This window comes from Sapajus apella, unplaced genomic scaffold, assembly GCF_009761245.1.
Source record: "Sapajus apella isolate SASKATOON/1434 unplaced genomic scaffold, GSC_monkey_1.0 scaffold4, whole genome shotgun sequence".
NCBI classification, from domain to species: Eukaryota; Metazoa; Chordata; class Mammalia; order Primates; family Cebidae; genus Sapajus; species Sapajus apella.
Window position 1 is genome coordinate 41826319 of NW_022436944.1, and position 21890 is coordinate 41848208.

Below are 21890 nucleotides of genomic sequence, written 5' to 3' on the forward strand. Positions count from 1 at the left end.
TATTAGTACAAGGAGAGAGTGGACATACAGCTTTTCATTGGAGTTGCTGAACCACAAGAACACAGGGAAGGCAAGGCAAGAAACAGCTGTGGCAGACAGGGCTTTTGTATGATGGAGTTGGTCCATTCGGGCAATTCTAAAAGTTGTTCTTTTATCAATTAAAACTATGGGGGTTTCTGTATAATGCTTCACACCAGACCTATCAAAATCATCCACACCTACTTTGCAGTGCCCATTTGTTCTCTGGACTTCCCATTTAGTAGAGCTAGCCAACAGATGGGGTCTGTGTATTTTTACCTTAAAACAGCTCTGTCTTAGGTCTGGCTCCCCAGAAGCCGTCTCTGAGACAAATTACACCATGCAACTGGTTTTTAACGAAATGCTCCTAGGAAAGACTAGTACACTTGAGGAGAAGCAGGACAGGGAGAGGGAAGATGCCAATCAACAGGGCATGGTTTCAGGCCCAGGCTACGGAGAATGGCTTCAGCCTGATCCCATAGAGGTTGGAAACAGAAGTACATGAAAGCCCAGAAGGGTGCACAGATATTGTAAACGGGATTGTGGGGGCCTGAGTAGATAACTGCTGGTGTCCAGTAAAGGCCTTTTAAGCAGTCATGACATAGCCACCGGGAATTTAAAGCTTGGTGATCAGTCTGATATGCATAAGTATTGGGGTGAAATACAAGCCAATTGTAAATTGCAGGATTCCCTGTTTCTTGCCTTGTGTCAAACAATTTTTAAACTTTTCAATAACTTTAATCCTATGTTTATTCATAACGTTATTCCTACCTGCTGGCCATGATCCATATAAAGAAGATCTGAGATAAACCTATAACCTGGGACATAACTTCCCTTTATAGTGAGCTATTGAATCCATGGTAATTCTAAACACATTTTTAAAAACACATGGACATATACACATACCTATGTATTATATAGTCAATCAAGTAAAGTACAAAGTTAAACTGTTCACTTGTGATCACAGGTAAAACCAATAATTAAATGCTTTTTTTTAATAATCATTATTAAAAAGTGGTGACATTTTCCAGCCCAGGCTTAAAATGATGTATTTGTCTTAACAGAACTTAATCTGGGAAAAAGAACCTGTAAAACATGCTTACCAGTGCTCACATACATCAGGGAGCTACTGAGCTTTATCAGATATCCACATTCTCAGATTCCACCCAGTATTTCTCCCTGGGAGAAGAATAAGTTTGGTTCTTTGCTGTTCAAGGTCCTATAAATACATGCAGTGAAGACTTTTAACCTTTATTCAGTTCTTTGCTTCAACCTCCAAGCAAGCCCTATTCTCATATATATAACAGGAATGGCAGGTTATATGTAATTTTCTACCAATAAAAAAGCACCATACATAATTCTGAATTAAGTCTCTTTAATCTAGAAGCACAAGTATCAATGCAATTTCACAATGCAAAGGGATTTTTATTTTTCAGGTGGTAAGAACCAGCAGTTTAACAGCTTTGTCTGAACCATAATAAAAATTTAGCTGCAGAAATTCATAGAAACTCTTTGTCCATCACGTAGTATCTAAAAGAAAGAGATGATACGGGAAAGAAAGTTATCCAAAGTGTGTCAGCCAACTCTGAATTTCAGTTTTCACAGTGGCAAGGAGGGAAGAGGATTAATTTGAGTCAGAACTATTTAGTGCCTAGCACTTCAGTACTTTTATAACACAATTAAAAGGAGAAATAAAATAACAAAGCAAAGATTAGAAAGTTACAAACCACACTATTCAGTTCACAGAGCTGAAGTTACTTATGAGTGAGAGCTTACTATTCTTCAAAGATTCCAAGTCTCATTTTCAAATGGTCTGCAAGCTAAATGACACAGGGAAGAGACATACTTTTTATCTGTCAAATGTATTCTCATTTTTTTGAGGTGATGTTCTGAGAAAATGAAAGCCTAGGGGTACAAGTAGTTTATTTATTTTTTTAGAGACAGTGTCTTGCTCTCACCCAGGCTGGACTGCAGTGTTGCAATTATGGCTCATTAGAGCCTCAAACTCCCGGGTGCAAGCAATCCTCCTGCTTCAGCCTACTGCACAGCCGATACTACAGGCAGTATCATGCTTGACTATTTTTGTTGTTGTTGAGTTGGGGGTCTTACTATGTTCCCCAGGTGGGTCTCAAACTCCTGGCCACAAGTGATCCTCCTGCCCCAGCTTTCCAAAGTATTGGGATTGCAGCATGAACCAATGTGCCTGGCCACAAGTAGTTTTAATTTTCCTTCATGCTTCAAGGATTTGGGTAACTGCCATACCTGTGTTTTCTCTTCTTTTCATAGATAAGAAATACTGCCAAGGTTAATGGTGGAGAGAAAAGGAGGTCCTTATAATATTCCTTGGCTTCTCCCCTCGCTTTCAGGCCTCAAAACAACTAATTCAGCCTAAGAATACATCTGTCTGCTAATTCGCCCTGAGAAGAAGTTGCAAGTTAAAAAAGGTATTATAACTTTTATCATGAAATAGTATATTTTTAGATTTGAAAAAAATACTGATCACCGAAAACCAAGTCACTTTATCTAAATAGAGTTTGTTTTAAAAATGAAGCTATGTTTTAGTATAAGGTTTCATCAGCTAGTTATCATTTACAATCTAATTAATTGCTGCATTTTTTTCCTTGGTTCCTTGGTGAGGACACTCATAGGATTATTACTATTTTCTCATTGTACTTTAAGTTCTGGGACACATGTGCAGAACCATGCTTACATAGGTATATACGTTCCATGGTGGTTGGCTGCATCCATCACCCCGTCATCTACATTAGGTATTTCTCCTAATGCTATCCCTCCCCTAGCCCCGCTACCTTCTGACAGGCCCTGGTGTATGATGTTCTTCTCCCTGTGTCTATATGTTCTTACTGTTCAACTCCCACTTGTGAGTGAGAACGTACGGTGTTTGGTTTTCTGTTCTTGTGTCAATTTGCTAAGAATGATGATGGTTTCCAGCTTCATCCATGTCCCTGCAAAGGACATGAACTCATCCTTTTTATGGCTGCATAGTATTCCCTGGTGTATATGTGTCACATTTCTTTATCCAGTCTATCATTGATGGGCATTTTGGTTGACTCCAAGTCTTTGCTATTGTGAACACTGCTGCAATAAACATACGTGTGCATGTGTCTTTATATTAGAATGATTTATGGTTATTTGGGTATATACCCAGTAATGGGATTGCAGGGTCAAATGGTATTTACAGTTCTAGAACCTTGAGGAATCGCCACACTCTTCCACAATGGTTGAACTAATTTATACTCCCACCAACCATGTAAAAGCATTCCTATTTCTACACATCTTCTCCAGCATCTGTTGTCTCCTGACTTTTTAATGATTGAGATGATATCTCAGTGTGGTCTTGATTTGCATTTCTCTAATGACCAGTGATGATGAGCTTTTTTTCATATGTTTGTTGGCTGCATAAATCTCTCCTTTTGAGAAGTGTCTGTTCATATCCTCTGCCCACTTTTTGATTTTTTTTTTTCTGTAAGTTTAAGTTCTTTGTAAATTCTGAATATTAGCCCTTCATCAGATGGGTAGACTGCAAAAATGTTCTCTCATTCTGTAGGTTGCCTCTTCACACTGATGACAGTTTCTTTTGCTGTGTAGAAGCTCTTTAGTTAAATTAGATCCCATTAGTCCATTTTGGATTTTGTTGCCATTGCTTTTGGTGTTTTAGTCATGAAGTCTTTGCCAATGTGTGTGTCCTGAATGGTATTGCTTAGGTTTTCTTCTAGATTTTTTTATGGTTTTAGATCTTACATTTAAATCTTTAATTCATCTGGAGTTAATTTTTGTATAAGGTGTAAGGAAGGGATCCAGTTTTAGCTTTCTGCAGATGGCTAGCCAGTTTTCCCAACACCATTTTATTAAATAGGGCATCCTTTCCCCTTTGCTTGTTTTTGTCAGGTTTGCCAAAGATCAGAGGGTTGTAGGTGTGTGGCATTATTTCTGAGGTCTCTGTTCTGTTCCATTGGTCTATATGTCTGTTTTGGTACCAGTACCATGCTGTTTTGATTACTGTAGCCTTGTATTATAGTGTTAAGTCAGGTAATATGATGTCTCCAGCTTTGTTTCTTTCACCTAGAATTTTCTTGGCTATGTGGGCTCTTCTTTGGTTTAATATGAAATTTATGGTGTTTTTTTTTTTTTTTTTTTTTTTTTTTCGATTCTGTGAAGAAAGTCAGTAGTAGCTTGACGGGAATAGCATTGAATCTATAGATTACTTTAGGCAGTATGGCCATTTTCATGATACTGTTTCTTCCTTACCATAAGCATGGAATGTTTTTCCATTTGTTGTGTCCTCTCTCATTTCCTTGAGCGGTGGCTTGTAGCTCTACTTGAGGAGGTCCTTCACATCCCTTGTAAGTTGTATTCCTAGGTATTTTATTCTCTTTGTAGCAATTGTGAATGGGGGTTCACTCATGATTTAGCTCTCTGTTTATTATTGGTTTATAGGAATGCTTGTGATTTTTACACACTGATTTTTTACTCTGAGAGTTTACTGAAGTTGCTTATCATCTCAAGCAGATTTTGGCCTGAGATGATGGGGTCTTCTAAATATACAATCATGTTGTCTGCAAAGAGAGACAATTTGACTTCCTCTTTACTTGACTATCGTTTATTTCTTTCTCTTGCCTCATTGCCCTGGCCAGAACTTCCAATTCTATGTTGAATAGTAGTGGTAAAAGACAGCATACTTGTCTGTGCAGGTTTTCAAAGGAAATGCTTCCAGTTTTTGCCCATTCAGCATGATATTGGCTGTGGCTTTGTCATAAATAGCTTTTATTATTTTGAGATATGTTCCATCAATACCTAGTTTATTGAGAGTTTTTAGCATGAAGCGTTGAATTTTCTCAAAGGCCTTCTCTGCATCTATTGAGATAATCATGTGGTTTTTGTCTTTTTTTTTTTGAGACGGAGTTTCGCTCTTGTTACCCAGGCTGGAGTGCAATGGCGCGATCTCGGCTCACCGCAACCTCCGCCTCCCGGGTTCAGGCAATTCTCATGCCCCAGCCTCCTGAGTCGCTGGGATTACAGGCACGCGCCACCATGCCCAGCTGATTTTTTGTATTTTTAGTAGAGACGGGGTTTCACCATGTTGACCAGGATGGTCTCGATGTCTTGACCTCGTGATCCACCCGCCTGGGCCTCCCAAAGTGCTGGGATTACAGGCTTGAGCCACCGCGCCCGGCCGGTTTTTGTCTTTGATTCTGTTGATGTGATGGATTTATTGATTTGTGCATATTGAACCATCCTTGCATCCCAGGGATGAAGCTGACTTGATTGTGATGAATAAACTTCTTGATGTGCTGTTAGATTCAGTTTGCAAATATTTTATTGAGGATTTTCTCATTGATGTTCGTCAGGGATATTGGCCTGAAATTGTCTTTTTTAGTTGTTTCTCTGCCAGGTTTTAGTATCAGGATAATGTTAGCCTCATAAAATGAATTAGGGAGGATTCCCTCTTTTTGTATGGTTTGGAATAGTTTCAGAAGGAATGGTACTGGCTCCTCTTTGTACCTCTGGTAGAATTTGGCTGTCAAATAATCTGGTCCTGGACTTTTTTTGGTTGGTAGGCTATCGCTGCCTCAATTTCAGACCTTGTTATTAGTCTATTCAGGGATTCGACTTCTTCCTGCTTTCATCTTGAGAAGGTGTAAGTGTCCAGGAATTTATCCATTTCTTCTAGATTTTTCTGTTTTATTTGCATAGAGGTTTATAGTATTCTCTGATGGTAGTTTGTGTTTCTATGGGATCGGTGGTAATATCACCTTTATCATTTTTTATTGCCTCTGTTTGATTCTTCTCTCATTTCTTCATTAGTCTGGCTAGCGGTCTATCTGTTTTCTTGATCTTTTCAAAAAACCAGCTCCTGGAGTCATGAATTTTTTTGAAGGTTTTTTGGGCCTCTATCTATCTCCTTCAGTTCTGCTTGAATCTTGGTTACTTCTTGTCTTCTGCTGGTTTTTGAATTTGTTTGTTCTTGCTTCTCCATTTTTTTTTTTTAAATTGTGATGTTAAGGTGTTGATTTTAGATCTTTCCTGCTTTCTCATTTGGGCATTTAGTGCTATAAAGTTCCCTCTACACACTGCTTAAATGTGGCCCAGAGATTCTGGTATGTTGTGTCTTTGTTCTCATTGGCTTCAAATAACTTTTTGATTTCTGCCTTAATTTTGTTATTTATCTAGTAGTCATTCAGGAACAGTTTGTTCAGTTTCCATGTAGTTGTGCAGTTTTGAGCGAGTTTCTGAATCCTGAGTTCTAATTTGATTGCACTGTAGTCTCAGAGACTGTTATGATTTCCGTTCTTTTGCATTTGCTGAGGAGTGTTTTACTTCCAATTTTGTGGTCAGTTTTAGAATAGGTGTGATGTGGTGCTGAGAAGAATATATATTCTGTTGATTTGGGGTGGAGGGTTCTATAGATGTCTATTAAGTCTGCTTGGTTCAGAGCTGAGTTCAAATCCTGGATATCCTTGTTAATTTTCTGTTTTCGTTGATCTAATATTGACAATGGAGTTTTAGAGTCTCCCACTATTATTGCGTGGGAGTCTAAGTCTCTTTGTAGGTCCCTAAGAACTTGCTTTATGAATCTGAGTGCTCTTGCTTTGGGTGCATATATATTTAGGATAGTTAGCTCTTCTTGTTGCATTGATCCCTTTACCATTACGTAATGTCCTTCTTTGCCTCTTTTCGTCTTTGATGGTTTAAAGTCCGTTTTATCAGAGACTAGGATTGCAACCCCTGCTGTTTTCTTTTCTTTTTTTTTCTTTTTTTTTTTTTGCCTTCCATTTGCTTGGTAAATATTCCTCCATCCTTTATTTTGAGCCTATGTGTGTCTTTGCACATGAGATGGGTCTCCTGAGTATAGCACACTGATGGGTCTTGACTCTTCATCCAATTTGCCAGTCTGTGTCTTTTAATTGGGGCATTTAGTCCATTTACATTAAGCTTAATATTTTTATGTGTGAATTTGATACTGCCATTATGATGCTAGCTGATTATTTTTACCCTTAGCTGATGCAGGTTCTTCCTAGCATCCATGGTCTTTACAATTTGGTATGTTTTTGCAGTGGCCGGTACCATTTGTTTCTTTCCATGCTTAGTGCTTCCTTCAGGAACTCTTGTAGGGCAGGCTTTGTAGTGACAAAATCTCTTTTTGTGACAACCCAGTAATTTGGTTGTCCATAAAGGATTTTATTTCTCCTTTGCTTATCAAGCATAGTTTGGGTGTATATGAAATTCTGGGTTGAAAATTCTTTTCTTTAAGAATGTTGAATATTGGTATTGGCCCCCTGTCTCTTCTGGCTTATAAGGTTTCTGCTGAGAGAGCTGCTGTTGGTCTGATGGGCTTCCCTTTGTGGGTAGCCTGACCTTTCTCTCTGGCTGTCCTTAGCATTTTTTTCCTTCATTTCAACTTTGGTGAATCTGACAATTACATGTCTTGGGTTGTTATTCTTGAGGTGTACTTTTGCAGTGTTCTGTTATTTCCTGAATTTGAATGTTTGCCTGCCTTGCTAGGTTGGGGGAGTTCTCCTGGATAATATCCTGAAGAGTGTTCTCCAACTTTTGGTTTCATTCTCCTTTTCACTTTCAGACACACTGATCAAATGTAGATTTGGTCTTTAAATGTAATTCCATATTTCTTGGAGGCTTTGTTCATTTCTTTTCGCTCTTTTGTCTCTATTCTTGTCTTTTCACTTTATTTCATTGAGTTCATCTTCAATCTCTGATATCCTTTATACTGCTTGATCGATTTAGCTACTGAAATTTGTGTATGCTTCATGAAGTTCTCATGCTGTGTTTTTCAGCTCCCTCAGGTCGTTTATGCTCTTCTCTATGCTGGTTATTCTAGTTAGTATCTCATGTAACATTTTTTCAAGGATCTTAGTTTCCTTGCATTGGGTTAGAACATGCTCCTTTAGCTCAAAGAAGTTTGTTATTACCCACCTTCTGAAGCCTGCTTCTGTCAATTCATCAGACTCATTCTCCATCCAGTTTTGTTTCCTCGCTGGTGAGAAGCTGTGATCCCTTAAAGGAGAAGAGTCGTTCGAGTTTTTGGAGTTTTCAGCCCTTTTGTGCTCGTTTCTTCCCGTCTTTGTGAATTTATCTACTTTTGGTCTTTGAGGTCTGTGGCCTTTGGATGGGGTCTCTGAGTGGACATCCTTTTTGTTAATGTTGAAACTATTTCTTTCTGTTTGTTAGTTTTCCTTCTAATAGTCAGGCTGCTCTGCTGCAGGTCTGCTGGTGTTTGCTGGGCATCCATTCTAGACCCCGCTTGCCTGGGAGTCACTCATGGTGGCTGCAAAGATTGCTGCCTGTTCCTTCCTCTGGTAGCTTCGTCCCAGAGGGGTACCCACCAGATGCCAGCCAGAGCTCTCCTGTATGGGGTGTCTGTCAGCCCCTACTGTGAGGTATCTCCCAGTGAGGGTAGACAGACAGGGGTCAGGGAGCCACTTGAGGAAGCAATTTGTCCCTTATCAGAATTGAGTGCTGTGTTGGGAAATCTGCTCCTCTCTTCAGATCTACCAGGCAGGGATGTTTAGGTCTGCTGAAGCTGTACCCACTACCATCTGTTTTCCCAGGTGCTCTGTCCCAGGAAGGTAGGGGCTTTATAAGTCCCTGAGAGGCTGCTGCCTTTTTTAAGAGATGCCCTGCCAATGAGGACATCTAGTGAGGCAATCTGCCTGCAGCTGCTGAGCTTTGTTGAGCCCTACCAGTTCGAGCTTCCTGGCAGCTTTGATTACACTGTGGGGTTGAAACTGCCTACTTGAGCCTCAGCAATGACTGACACCCCTCCCCTCACCAAGCTCAAATGTCCAGGTCAAGCTCAGACTGCTGAGCTAGCCGCAAGAATTTCAAGCCGGTGGATCTTAGCTTGCTTGTCTCCGTTGGGGTGGGACCCATGGAGCCAGACCACTTGGCTCCCTGGCTTTAGCCTCCTTTCCAGGGGAATGAATCATACTGTCTCACTGGCCTTCCAGGCACTACTGGGATATGGGGCGGGGGAGGGGGGACTAAAAAATTGCTGTGGCTAGCTTGGTTTCTGCCCAAATGGCTGCCCAGTTTTTGTGCTGGAAACCCAGGGCCTTCATGGTTGTGTAGGTACTAGAAGGAATCTCCTGGTCTGTGGGTTGTGAAGGCCCTGGGGAGAGCACAGTATCTGGGCCAGAGTGCAGGAAACAGTCCCTAATGGCTTCCCTTGGCTAGGAGAGGGAGTTCTCCAGCCCCTTGTGCTTCCCACATGAGGTGCTGCCTCACCCTGCTTCAGCTTGCCCTCCTTGGGTTACGCCCACTGTCCAACCAGTCCCAATGAGATGAACCAGGTGCCTCAGTTGGAAATGTGGAGATCACCTGCCTTCTGTGTTGATCTTGAATGGGAGGTGCTTGCCAGAGCTGTTCATATTCTGTCATCTTGCCCAGGAGCCCCAGGATTATTTTCAAATAGTGTTACGTGACTCAAGAAGTCCTGTAATTTATACCACATTGGTATTTACTAAATAGAATAAGCAATGTTCCTGCAACTGTATTCAACTTATGTTAAAAACTGTTAATTCAAAAAAATAATGCAAACAAAAATGAACCATGAGCTCTACTTCCACAAAACTTGTAAATGAAATGCACACCGAATATCAGTAACATATAGAAATGGCATAGGAATTCATAAAGGAGAAAGAGAGAGGAGGAGAGTAACTTCTGGCTGGTGTAAAGAAGAAAGATTTCAGTGGAAAACAGCTTTAAAGCTCAGACTTGAGAATTAATTAGGTAGGACCATTAAAAATGGAAGGAGCGGAGTGAGGCACATACAGCAGGGCAAGTACACATGAAAATAGATGGAATGTAAACGATGTAGAGGCAAGAAAACATTTTCAGCCAAATGGGGGTTTTGTGATTTATCTGGAGCATTATGTAGGAGCGGGTGACAGATGGCATCATGGATAGTCTTTAGAAGGTGTAATCCAACAATCATCTGGAAAGGTAGTTGAATAGGGAAGAATGAAAAGACACAGCAATGATCCAGGCAGCACTAAATGGGTAAAGAAAAGCAAAGGATGGACTGGTAGGATAATTAAGATTTCAAAGAAGAATTAAATGGAATTAATATTTACTTATATGCTACCTTAAAGGAAACCTACTACTTTATAGAATATTTATGGCAAATGCAGTTCTAGTAATTCATAAGGACCTGAATCATTTCTGACAGGAGATAACCATTAGAGTTTTAGAGAAAGCAGTCCTGCAAATAATGATTTTTTTCTTAAGTTTCAAAGAAGGTATCTATAAAGATATACTTAGCTTAATATATACATGGTTAAAAGTATATACATATCTCATTTCTGATTTATTTTCAAATAGTTCTATATTTAAAATAATGTTTCAGAAATGTAAGGATAAACAATAGTAGATCATAGGTTACATGCATGTAGCTTTAGCCTAATGAATGAAAAATCCACAATAATAATTGTAGAAAACATAGAAATATTTTAAAATTTGTTCATTAAAAAAAATAGGAAAAAGTGCCGTCAAGCAGTACAAAACATATTGCCAACTAGAACATCATATGTGAATAAATAATATTAGACTATAATTGAATTTAATGACAGTGAAGCAATATCTTTGTTCAAAACGGAAGAAGGTGAGATTTCTGCCCAACAGACAAAACACTAGAGGATCTGTTGACTTGGATACTGAAAGAAAAAAATGACTCAAGATTTCAAGCATAAATTTATGTCTGAAGAAGATACTTTACTTTCAACCACAGATTAGGTACTGTGACTTGATAAAGGAAATAAATATCTGAGAACTTGCTAAGTGAATGCTAATTTCTAACACAGAACACCCACTGAGTTTCACCACATATGTTCTCATGGCCTCTCATGTAAATACAGACCTATTCAGTATCAAAATTACGTCTTATTTACTCAATTTTTAAATGATGCCAGAGAAGCTCACTAGGTTCCCTTATGATCAGAAAAATGCTAAATTGGGATCATCTCCATGCCTGAGCTGAATGGAACAACTCAGTGTCCTCAGTTGTTTCAACATGTCCCTGCCATGTTTGAAACGGCTTCCAATGTTGCATTTATAAAAATGGCTGAAGAGAATTCCACTAAAACAGCAGTGACTTCCAAATAAACTTCAATTATTTTAAAATGTGAACTGGGGTCACTTATAAACTGTTCTACAGGAGGGTACCAAAATTCAAATGCTGTTTCTCATTGCAGACTAGCTTTGTTATTTATAGACAGACATCCAGCCTTCTCACGGCAAACAGAGGGCAAGCCATTTGATCAATGTATCTGAACTATTGTTTTGTATATATGAAGATAACAGAGTTGAAAAAGGATTCCAGAAGGATCTTTTGAGGGGATAAGTCATAGTGTTTGGCAAATACCAAATACTGAACACCTGCTGCTGAATGACTGAGTTATGTGTGGTATAAAGAATATCCATTTTATACTTTAAAAATCAAAATTTTTCCTAAAAGTTGCCAAAACACACTTTTTCCAAAGTTTGCATAGGAGACAATTTCTCCAGGTGAATGAGAATAGCTACTCTTTATTGAAAATCTGCCATGTGCTAATCCTTTTGCTGGCTATAATAGTGATCCATAGTATAAACAGAATTTGGTGTTATTCTTCCTGTTTTACAGATGAGGAAAATCATGCCCAGAGAAGTTATTTCCTTAAAGTCACTAGGGTATGTAGGATAAATAAGCTGACCAGAAGCTGAAAGAGAATAGTCTGAGGATTTAGAAATTTCCACCAAGAAGCACTTATATTTTGATAAATACATATGAGTTCCTCCCATAAGGTCTTTTCGGCTGGCTGACTGTGCCAGGAACTGCATGGTAACCTCTGTGACCTGCACATACACCTCCAGATGACTTCCTGGAACTAGAAAGTCTTAAGTAACTGGAAAACCTCGAGACATTCTTCTGTTGCTGTTTAATCCTGCCTCAATGGGTTAGGCAACTGGACTTTGTAATCAACCTTGCTCAACTGATAGATCAACCTCATGACTCCAGATTCTAAGACCCAATCCCAACTTGCAAACACCATCCTAAACTGTAACTTCTGTAACTTTCTACTTCCTACCCCAAGCCTATAAATCCAACTCCTATCCCACCACCCTCTGCTGACTCTTTTTTCGGACTCAGGCTGCCCACACCTGGGTGAATCAACAACCATGTCGCTCATACAAGGCTTGTTTGGGGGGTCTCTTCATTCAGAGTGCCTTTTAACATTTGGTGCTGAAACCTGAGTCAGGGGTATTCCTTTGGGGAAACTAACCCCCTGTCCCCATTCTACCTCTCTGAAGAGACTCACCTGCCACCTCAGTGCATCAGACCAGCCTGACAACCCTCTTGCCACCTTCAGATCAGGTAAGCAGTTTCTCCCTCTCTCTCCCCCTTTAAATCCTCCTCCTTCTAAATAGAGAAGAAAAGACAAGTGTCTCTCCCTCTTTCTCCCTCTCTCTCTTTCATTTAGAGAAAAGGAGACAAGTCTCAGAGACAAGTCTTCCTCTCTCTCTTTTCCTTTAAATCTCAAGGAGCCAAGTCTCCTTCTCTCTTTCTTCTTAGGCAAAGGAGACACTATCTGTGTGCTCAAAAACTCTGACATTGGTCACGGACTCGACTAGGGAAGACGGTCTTCCCTTGCTGTTTGATCAGTCGCGGGGATGCCTGCCTTGCCCACTCACTCACGTTACAGCCTTGGATTCAGTCAGGGACACCTACTGAAAGCCCTGGCAGCTGCTTGATCCTTCTCCTCGTCTCTACTCTTTCCTTCTCCATGGGCAATAGTCCATCCTCTATTCCCCTGTCTTCACCTCTAGCCTCTGTCTTAAAAAATATAAAACCTCTTCAGCCGGGCGCGGTGGCTCACACCTCTAATCCCAGCACTTTGGGAGGCCGAGGCGGGTGGATCACGAGGTCAAGAGATCAAGACCATCCTGGCCAACATGGTGAAACCCCATCTCTACTAAAAACACAAAAAAATTAGCTGGGTGTGGTGGCACATGCCTGTAGTCCCAGCTACTCGGGAGGCTGAGGCAGGAGAATTGCTTGAACCCAGGAGGTGTAGGTTGCAGTGAGCTGAGATCGAGCCACTGCACTCCAGCCTGGCGCCTGGTGACAGAGTGAGACTGTCTCAAAAAAGAAAAATACCTCTTCAACTGTCACCTGATCTAAAACCTAAATATATCATTTTTTTTTTTCTGTAACACGGCATGGCTTCAATACAATGGTTCCAAATAGCCAGAAAATGGCACTTTCAATTTTTCTATTCTGTGAGACCTAAAAAATTTTTGTAAACAAATGGGTACATGGTCTGAGGTACCCGAAGTCCAGGCATTTTTTTTCCATTCCAATCCCTCCCTAATCTCTGCTCTCAATGCAACCTGTCCCAAATTTTCCTTCTCTCCCTTCCATCTGCCCTGCCTGCCTCTGCTGGCAACCCAGAATCTTCCTTGTCCATCTACCCTTATGCCCCTCCTCTCAACCTCCCTACCTCATACGTGGTCGAGCTTACAGTTTAGTGCCACAGCTAACTCCTCTGCCCCTGCCCAACAATTCCCCCTTTTAGAAATTCTCCCTTTTAGAGGTGGCTGGAGCCGAAGGCATAGTTAGGTTCTCGTTATCTGACCTTTCCCAAATCGGCCAATGGTTAGGCTACTTTTCATGAGGTCTTACTAAACATATACCAGAGTTCCAATACTTAATGCAGTTCTATAATCTCACCTGGAGTGACTTAAATGTCATCCTTACTTCTACTCTCACCTCTGAAGAATGCTTAATATGCATTTTATCACCCAATCAGCCCATGACATTAAAAAAGCTACAGAAATTAAAATCTGGCCCTCAAGTCCCACAACAGGAATTAACCTCACCTTCAAGGTGTTCACTAATAGGCAAAAAGCTTCCCAGCAGCAGGGCATCTTACAAGTACAAATGGTTGCCTCCGCCCTAAGACAAACCCCAGCCACACCACCGGCTCACAAAGACTTCAAAGTGCCCAGACTGCAGTGGCCAGCTGCCCCTCCTGGACCTTGCTTCAAGTGTTGGAAACCTGGTCACAGGAATGCCTGCAGCCTGGGATTCTTCCTAAACCCTGCCCCATCTGTGCAGGGTCCCCACTGAAAGTCAGACTGTCCAACTCATGTGGCTTCTCCCAGAGCTCCTGGACCAAATCCTTCCCAGATCTACTCAGCTTGGTGGCTAAAGACCGACGCTGCCGGAACATCTCGGAGGTCCCCTGGACCATCACGGATGCCGAGCTTCTGGTAAGTTTTATGATGGAGATTAAGTCCATCCCCTTCTTAATCAATATGGGGGCCACCCACTTCATGCTGCCTTCTTTTCAAGGCTCTGTCTCCTTGGCCCCGATAACTGTTGTGGGAATTGATGACAAGCCTTCCAGGCCTCTCAAAACCCCCCAAGTCTGGTGTCAATTAGGCCAGCACTCCTTCCCACACTCTCATCATCTCCACTTGTCCAGTTCCCCTGTTAGGCCAAGATATCCTAGCAAAATTGTCCGCCTCCTTAGCTATTGCTGGGCTACAGCCATACCTCATTGCTGCCTTCCTCCCTGAACCCGTACCTCCCTCAATGGCTCCCCTTCTGTCCCCCTACCTTAACCCTAGCGTGTGGGACACCCCCTCCCCATCCCTTGCTCACTCACCCCTTGTCATCCCATTAAAACGTAACCACCCTTACCCTGCCCAGTGCCAGTACCCCATCCCACAACAGGCTTTAAAGGCCTGCTTAAAGGCCTAAAGCCTGCTATCACTCGTCTATTATAACATGGCCTTTTAATTCCTACAAACTCTCCTTACAGTACCCCATCCTACCTGTCCAAAAACCAGACAAATCCTACAGACTAGCTTGAGACCTCTGCCACATCAGTGAGATTGTACTTCCCATCTGCCTGGTTGTACCAAACTCCTATACCCTCCTATCTTCCACAACTCACTATTCTGTTCTTAACCTCAAAAATGCTTTTTTCTAAAGCCCAAATTTCTTCTCCATCCATTACCTATGTCAGTGTAATCCTTCACCAGCATACACGCGTTCTCCTTGCCAGCCGTATCCAGTTAATTATCCAAACCCCAACCCCATCCACTAAACAACAGCTTCTCTCCATCCTAGGTGTTGTAGGTTTCTCCTATGAATACCAGGTTTTGCCTTCCTAACCAAACAGTTTATAAACTTACAAAAGGAAACTTAGCTGACCCCATAGACCCCAAATCGTCCCCCCATTCTTTTGTTTGCTAAAGGCCTTAGAAACAGCCCCTACACTAGCTCCTCCCAGCCTTTCTCCCTTCACATGGCAGAAGTAAAAGGTTGTGCAGTTGGGATGTTTACACAAGAGCTGGGCCCACAGCCAGTCGCCTTTTGTCGAAACAACTCAACTTCAGAGTCCTAGGTTGGCCGTCATCTTTACACACCATGGCCACTATGGCTGTAACACTCTTAGAATCCCTCAAAATTACAGACTATGCCCCTCTTACCCTCTACAGCTCTCACAACCTCCAAAGTTTAGTTTGCTCTTCACACCTTACACACATACCTCCCCGCCAACCATCACCTCCTCCAACTCTATTCACTATTCATTGAAACCCCCACAGTAACGATTGCTCTTGGACTTGACTTCAACCCGGCCTCTCACTTAATACCCAAACAAACCCTGAACCCCACGACTGTATCTCTGTAATCCATATAGCCACCTCTCCACTTCCCCATATTTCTTTTTTTCCTATTCCAGACCCAGACCACACATGGTTTATTGATGGCAGTTCTTCAAAGCCCAGTTGGTTGGCCAAATCTGACTATGCTGTTATATCCCACTCATCTATTATCAAGGCTGCCTCCCTCCCCTGATCCACCACTTCTCAGCAAACTAAACTAATTGCCCTAACCCTTGCTCTTACTCTTGCCAAGGGACTACATATGAATATTTACACTGATTGTAAATATACCTTCTACGTCCTTCACCACCATGCTGTTAAATGAGCAGAAAGAGGTTTCTCACTACGCAAGGGTCCTCTATTACCAAAGCTCCCTTAATAGAGGCTCTCCTTAAGGCCACTCTCCTCCCAGCCAAGGACGGAGTTATCCACTGCAGAGAACACCAAAAACTGTCAGATCCCATTGCACAAGGAAATGCCTTAGCCGACAAAAAAGCCAAAGAGCAGAGGATACCTCAGTATCTCCCCCACAGGGCTGATATTTTTCCTTCTTAATTCTCCTACCTACCTATTCTCCTTCCAAAAATTCATTTTAACAGTGGCTTCCTAGGTAAGGCAAATGGTTCTTAGAACATGGAAAGTTCCTTCTCCCTGATCACAAGCTCATTCTAGCCTCTCATCCTTTCATGATCACTTCCATGTAGAATATAAGCCCCTGGCTAGTCTTTTAAAACCCCTTATTTCTTTTCCATCATGGAAGTCCATCCTTAAAACAACCACATCTCAAAATTCTGTCACTCTACTACTCCTCAGGGATTTCTCTCAGAACTCCCTCCCACTTTTTACTACACATCAGACCCATGAATTTTACCCTCCATAAGACTGACAAACTTCCAGTTTTGCCTAGGTAGGCATTTACCCTGTCTCTCACTCCATCCTTGGCTTCCCTCCCCTTGTTCATCAGATGCTTCTCCAGACCCCTCTACCTGCCTGCTCATACCTAACCTTGTTACTAAAAGTGAATGGTTACTCATAGAGACCAAACGCTTTCTCATACACCGTGAAAACAAGACCTCTCCTTCCACACAATTACCCTATCTGACCTCACTACACCCTTTAACAGCTGTGGCCCTTGCTGGTTCCCTTGGTATTTGGGTCCAAAGCCCCAACACCCTCAGAAAACTTTCTTACGTTTTCAGTTTACACCTCCAGTTCTGTCTAAGCCAAGGACTTTTCTTTCCCTCTGTGATTCTTCTACCTACATCTTCCTTCTTACAAACTGGACAGTCACTTGTACCCTAGTTTTCCTTATTCCCAATAAGGAAAAATTCAGTTTATCCATGGAGACGAAAGCCTCCTGTTCCTCTTGTGATCCTGACACGACACAAGTGGGTCATTCCATTGATCCCCTTACTTGTAGGGTTAGGATCTACAGCATTCAGCACAAGCATAGCAGGCCTTACCACTTCAGTCGTCACCTTCCATAGCCTCTCTAATGATTTCTCTGCTAGCATTGCAGAATTAATCACTATCCCTTCTTCAAGCTCAAGTAAATTTCCTAGCTGCCATTGTCCTCCAAAACCACAGAGGTCTTGATTTACTGATGGCTAAAAAAAGGGTCATTGCCTATTCCTAAATAAAAATGATGTTTTTATGTAAATAAGTCTGGCTTGGTATATGATGCCATCAATAGATTAAAAGACAGATCCCAAAAGCTCACTAATCAGGCAGATGGTTTTCTGGACCTGGCTGGACTGGCTGGATACTCTAACTGGGTGTCATGGCTTCTTCCAATCCTTAGTCCTCTGATACCTATCTTTCTCCTTCTCTTATTTGGACCCTGTGATTTCTGATTAATCTCTCAGTTCCTACAAAATAGTATACAAATGATAACCAATCAGTCAATACAACACATGCACCTTCTAACAATCCCACAATATCGCCCCTTGTTCTGAGGTCCTCCTGCAGTCTAAATTCTTTCCAATTTTTAGGCTGCTGCACCACCCCTGATCCTGCTCAAAGAAGCCCTGAGAAACATTGCCCCATCACCCCTCTGTGCTGGCATTCCTAATATTCTACTGTCCTCTAGTCTTCATTTGTTTTTCCTTTATATTAGTAATATAAAAAGGACTATGAAGTCTTTTAGGCTGACCATGCCAGGGACTGCATGGTAACCTCTGTGATCTGTACATACTCCTCCAGATGGGTTCCTGGAACTAGAAAGTCTGAAGTAACTGACAAACCTCAAAAAGAGAAGAATGACAAACCCCTGTGGTGCCTGATTAACTTTGAGACATACTTCTATTGTTCCTTAATCCCTTCTCAACTGATAAGGGAACTGGACTTTGTAACTGACCTTGCTCAACTGATAGGTCAACCTCATGACTCCAGACCCTATGACCCCTCCCAGCTTGCAAAAATGGCCCTGAACTGTAACTTCTGTAACTTTCCACTGCCTATACCAAACCTGTAAAACCAACTCCTATTCCACCGCCCTCTGCTGACTGTCTTTTCAGACTCAGCCCTTCTGCACCTGGGTGAATAAACAGCCATGTTGCTCACATAAAGTCTGTTTGGTGGGGGTCGCTTCATTCAGAGCACATTTTAACACTCCTCCCTCCCCTCCCTCCCTCCCTTCTTTTCAGAGACAGAATCTGGACTGGTCTGCACTGGCATAGGATACTCCTGTGGCAGGCGTGAGAACCAGAGCAACTCCATCTTGGATAGGAGCTGGGTAAAATGAGGTTGAGACCTACTGGGCTGCACAGATGATTAAGGCTTTCTAAGTCACAAGATACAGATCATAAAGACCTTGCTGATAAAACAGGTTGCAGTAAGGAAGCCAGCCATATAACAAAAGAAAGATGGCTGCGAGAGTGACCTGTAGTTGTCCTTACTGCTACACTCCCACCAGTGCCATAACAGCTTATAAATGCCATGGCAGTGTCAAGAAGTTACTATATATAGTCTATAAAGGGGAGGCATGAATAATCCACCCCTTGTTTGGCATAATAAATAATCATAAAAATGGGCAACCAGCAGTCCTCAGGGCTATTCTGTCTATAGGGTAGCCATTTTTTTTATTTCTCTACTGTCTTAATAAACTTGCTTTCACTTTAAGGACTTGCCCTGAATTCTTTCTTGTGTGAAATCCCAGAACCCTATCTTTGGTTCTGGATCAGGACCCCTTTATTGTAGTACTCTCCTTATTGCTGATAGTTTTATTGAACAGCATTGAAGAGATGAGCAATTTGTGTTGTAACCACCAGAAAGGTTAAATGATGCCTCTCAATAGCATCTGAAAACCCCAGAATAAGACCTACACTCATTAATACTAGTCTTAATTTTAAAAAGAAAAAAAAATCCCCAGCATTTAGCCTTAATCACTTCATATTGCTGATCCTGCCAGGACTCATGTACATCAAATTGGCCTATTCATGATTTAGTCTTGAATGCAACTTTAAAGCTGATATCATAAGATATTTGAGGGAAGCTTTCAAAATACAAGACAGAGACCTAACAAAACGAACACACACACACAGTACAGAGGAAACAAGAGCAGTGCAGGTAACATAAAAAAATTTTAAATGGATAACAACAGAATATATTCATAATTAAAAATTGAAAAGGGTGCTGTTGAAAATGAATATCCAAAAGAAAAAAATACTCTGAGAAATTATAAATATGAGAGTACATACATAAAAATACACAGGTTTTAAACTTCAGACTCTCAAATTTAAAAAATAAGTGGATTAATAAAGATTAATTCTAGATAGTCTTCCTAATAATGAATATTCAAGAAAAGAAAAATCCTGACACAATTTGCATAGAAAGTTGTAGGAGAAGCCTATGGAACACTTACTATTTTAATAATAATTCAAATGAATAATTCATAATAATGTTCTTTTTTAAGTGGGATTTTATTTTTCACTACCCATGTGAATCTCATTGTAAAAACTAAAAAAATAAAAATTATTTGAAACCTCACAAAACAAGGTTAAATCTATATATTCCACTTGATGGGCCACCAAAGTTTTTAGAAAGTGCATATATGTGACCAGCTTCTTAGCATGAACCCGAAAGATTTCTTCCATTATAAAGCAGATGTTAAACCACAGGCCAGGACAGATCTGAATTCCTCCTGCTGACTCATTTGCATGAATGAAGTAAAACAGTCAAAACCACAAAAAAGATAAAAACTCCAGCTAATGAGGCCATTTGTGCAAATTCATTAGCATGAACACTTCCAATTGATCAGCACAAAGTGTTACAAGGAAACCTCAGGAGTAAAAAGTAACAGAAGATTGTAGCCTGCTCTCCTAAGATGGAGAAAATCCCTGGGGAGGAGGCACTGGAGAGTTAAGAAAAGCATATGGCCTCCTTTGCTAATAAAAGTCTAAAAAGAAACAGCTACCAGAGCAACTTCTTCACTTCTATAAGGTTGCTAAAAGTGAAATCATTTAAGGAAAGTAAATTTTAGTGCTATTTGTAAAATATTATCATTATTTGATAAACAAATGATCCCCACACTTCTCTTGCTAACAAGCACACAAAGATGCCCTGCTCTCTGCCATGCACGTAACTGTTTTTCATTTGTGATTCTGAAGACATCTTCAGCCCTTGAGATGATTTTAGCAGTCCTGCTCCCTGGAAGCTTGAGCTGATCAGTTCATACCTTGGTGGTGATGTGCTCCAATTAATAGTACTCACACTTCCCTACATATCTCCATTTGGATCACTTATCCCAATGTTGTCATCATCCCATTATTTGGTCTTTATTCTCTATGATACTTTATGTTCAGAGAGAATAAAGCACGTGTATTGGTCCATTTTCTTACTGCTATGAAGAAATACCTGAGACTGGGTAATTTATAAAGAAAACAAAGTTTAACTGACTCACAGTTCCACATGGCTGAGGAGGCCTCATAATCATGGTGGAAGGTGAAGGGGGAGCAAAGGTATGTCTTACATGGCTACAGGCAAGAGAGCTTATGCAGGGGAACTCCCATTTACAAAACCATCAGCTCTCCTGAGACTTACTATCAGGAGAACAGTATGGGGGAAACTGCCCCCATGATTCAATTATCTCTATGTGGCCCTACCCATGACACCTGGGGATTATGATAATTCAAGGTGAGATTTGGGTGGGGACACAGCCAAACCATATCAGAACAAGACTATCTTATTTATCGTTCTACCTAAATCTAGTGATGGACAATCTAACACATTTTGGCAAGGGTGCAAATATTGAAGAAAATAATAAATGACACATGGAACTCTTATTTTACAGATAAGGAAATGCACTATGGAGACCCAAGTACTAGCCAGGGCTTAGAAGCAAAACGAGGAGTAGAATTTAGGTCTTCTGTTTACCTGCAGTTTGCATTTTCTAAAGTACAAACAAATCAGCCCACACACAAGAGCCACTAAAATAAAATTACAAGCTACTTAAAAACCTTCTCTTCCACTACTCCTACACCTCCAGATAAAAAGATCTGTTAACGGTTTAGATAAAACCCAGCCATACCCCCTCTTGCTTGTGTCTTTAATGGCTCTGTTCATATTAGAAACCTTTACCTTTATCTATAACTACCCCAAAGTTACTATTATTCAGATTCCAGCTTAAATTTCATCATGTTCATTTACCAAAATGAAATGAAATTAAAATACTGAACACTGCATATGTACCAAGCAATATAGAAGACAAGAAGATGCATAATAAATGGGCTGTCTTAAAGAAGCATTTGATTTAACTAGGCTATTAAAAGGTTGATAATATCTAGTGTTGCTAAGAAGGCCAGGCAATAGCCATCCTTATATAATGCTGGTAGTTATGCAAATTAGTGCCACAGTTCTGTTTTGTATTGAAGGAAGGGAATTTGGCAATGTCTTTACAAGTTAAAAGTGTGTCCCTTCAGACCCAGCAATTCTGCTTCTGGTGACATCATAAAGATATTCTTCTCTCCTTAGGTACATTAATGATGCCTTAACAGTTTTTATAAGAGTCCAAAACTGGTGAAAGAAGAATCCATCTATAGATACTGGATACAGAAATTGTGTTACATCTATACAGGTAATATTTTATTTGTAAAATAAAATGAGCTAGTTCTCTATAAGGTAATATATAAGAACTTCAAACAAGTGGCAACTGCAACATGCAGAAAAATGTCTAATATGATTACATT

At 40.8% G+C, this 21890-nt stretch overlaps 1 protein-coding gene and 2 long non-coding RNA genes across 6 annotated transcripts in view; 1 reads left to right on the top strand and 2 right to left on the bottom strand.

The window, feature by feature from the left end:
- The window catches only part of LOC116537405, a 55627-nt gene extending 43684 nt beyond the window's left edge, over positions 1-11943 (top strand). The window contains exons 2-3 of the long non-coding RNA XR_004263116.1: positions 2305-2462; positions 11833-11943. This is a non-coding gene — a long non-coding RNA (uncharacterized LOC116537405). The remainder of the gene's footprint in view (positions 1-2304; positions 2463-11832) is intronic.
- Positions 1-21890, bottom strand: part of ZNF385D (zinc finger protein 385D) — a 711674-nt gene that overhangs the window by 176060 nt on the left and 513724 nt on the right. The gene's annotated exons all lie outside the window — the stretch shown is intronic.
- Positions 11170-17985, bottom strand: LOC116537413. Its single transcript, XR_004263121.1, has 2 exons — positions 17949-17985; positions 11170-11942 (listed from the first exon to the last, which is right to left on the bottom strand). It is a non-coding gene; the product is annotated as an uncharacterized LOC116537413 (long non-coding RNA).